Source organism: Cyprinodon variegatus, unplaced genomic scaffold (assembly GCF_000732505.1).
Source record: "Cyprinodon variegatus isolate N-32 unplaced genomic scaffold, C_variegatus-1.0 Scaffold184, whole genome shotgun sequence".
NCBI lineage: Eukaryota > Metazoa > Chordata > Actinopteri > Cyprinodontiformes > Cyprinodontidae > Cyprinodon > Cyprinodon variegatus.
Window position 1 is genome coordinate 556777 of NW_015150637.1, and position 2560 is coordinate 559336.

Consider the following 2560-nt stretch of genomic DNA (forward strand, 5'->3'; position numbering starts at 1 on the left):
TGTATCTCTGCTTCTGTCGGCCTCAGCAGATGGCCGCTCACACTGAGCCTGGTTCTGCTGGACGTTTCTTCCTGTTAAAAGGGAGTTTTTCCTCTTCACTGTCGCTACAAGCATGCGTAGTGTGAGGGATTGTATTTGAGTCAATGAGTCAATGCAATCAGCTGGTTTTCCTTAGACAGCACTTTGTATCAATCTGACTGTATGATCTGGTTGAACTGTAAAATGCCTTGAGATGACTTGTGTTGTGAATTTGGCGCTATATAAATAAACTGAATTGAATTGAAATTAGGTCTTATTGGACTGGAACCTACAGAGTACACAAAGGAAGGCTAACATTACAAGAGTCAACTTTTTTTAAATATTATATTGCATTTGATTGAAGTAAACGTAGACCATGCCACAGCAGATACAGTATCTCACAAATTAGGTATCTTTTATTAGCAAGAACTAACACTAGCAGAAGCTAAAGTGAAATAAAAAACACAGAAGATAATGAAAACATGTTTCAGGTGACAATGAGGCGTCTTCCTGTTGTTGTACCACATTGTTCTAATATATCTGAGTAAATGATAACCATAAAAAGCCTTATAAAGTGTAACATCACTTATTGCTACCTAGAATGCATTGCAATGTAAACAACACAGTAATTTTCATGTGACAATATTTAATCTAAATATATGTTAGAACTTGACATCAACATGTTGGGTTGAGATTAAAAATAAATGTATCAATTAAAGTCTAATATAACAACTAATGCTGGATTCCTTTAGGAGTGAGGGCATGAAAATGCTCTAAAACTCAACCTAAGCTATTTATGTGAAAAATAATTTGGCTATCTTAATGTCCGAATATGGCTAGCAATTCAAACGTGAAATAAGCCAAAATCTAAATGCCAAAAACATGTTCCTTCCTAAAAGATAAATAGATAAATGAATTTTCCCTTACTTACTTGATATAACTTACATATCTCCTAAATGTGACTGTGTTCACTTGCTGTGGAAAAAGATTACGCTAATAATAAATACCCAGAATCAGAGAGTGGTGAAGAATTTATGAAACCTAATTATGTGTTGTCAGTTTAATAGGCACTGGGTATGTTCATCATTAGTGGACTCATCACATATTAATTATCAGCCTAATTGTGTGTCTTCCTTCCAGCCTCAGTCCAAAAAAAGCTTTTGCATTAAAAAAAAAAAAAATGTGTTCCGCTTTTCTCTGAATAGCTTGTTTTGTCTGCAGGCTACGTGTTGAAACGATTGTTTAATGGTGTGCTCTGACTATAAGGCATCAAGCACTATGCTCTGGCTTGTTGGCGCCTGTACCATGTTTTCCCATTTTGGTGCATCATATGCCCCCCTATTAATATAGTATACAATTATAAGCAGACAACAAACAGACGATTTTTAAATTGTTGTTGATCTCTGAGGAGAAGGAGGGACTACTGTATGTCTCAGAAACCAGATGTATTCCCTGTAAGGGAAATCTGCACACATTTCTCCTAAAAGTCATTCTTAGGCTAAACTGTGTTGAGAGAAACGATCAGAAAGCATCAGCTACCAGTATAAAAATTACAGTTTGAATGCTTAAAGATGCCATCTAACAGTTACAGATCAGCACTATCAATAAAACCACAGCTGAGTCATGGTGTTTTGATCAATGCAGCAGGAATTTACAAAACGCAGTTTTTAAAAAGCTCATAAATACCCCCTTTCCCTGCGTTCTTGTTATTTGGCTTGATGGCATCAGTAGAGATAGTGGAACCAAGCTGACTGGCCGGTAAAGATAAACACCATAGTGGAACAGATTAGACACACACTTTGACAGTGAAAGAGAATAAGCAAAGAAGAGGTTTAACCGAACAGTTTTGAGCCAGTTTGACTTTGATATAAAAACCAAGGTGGAGCATTGCAAAAACTGATCTAAAAATAAATAGAAATTTAGTAAAATAAGTATATTGTTGAGGAGGCTCCATAGCCTGTTCTTCAGCTGTATTATGAGGCCACTGAACCACACTCAAAAATGCATTTTCAATTGGTTTCTAAATTGTGTGAAAAATTACAATAAACATTTTACCATTTTACCATATCTCAATTTTTATTTAATCATTTAAGCTCATATAGGTCAAACCCCCGACCTTTTTTGCCATTAATTTAAGCAGGTCAGCAAGATGATCTGCCAACGTAATTAGTATTTTTCCCCACAAAATAAGAGAAGTAGTCATTATGCACTTGAAATAAGAAAATGTAATTGCATTTATTCTTCTTTTCTGCAAAGGAATTGTATTTCTTTTCTTACTCATATGCAAACATTATAGGCTGGTGGGATAATGTACAACTTTTAAAGGTGAAAGTGAAGCATCTTTCAGTCCTTCTAACACATCATTCTAAAATATATGAGAACAGTTTTTGATCCCAATGTTAACCGATAAAATCCTCCGCTTAGAAACTTTAGATCTTTGAAATATAGCTGTTGATCTGTGTTAGCATCTACAAGCAGCCTTACAAACACCACCTTCTTTAACCAGTCCTCCCCTCATTCCGAAAAGTAAAAAAAGAGCAAA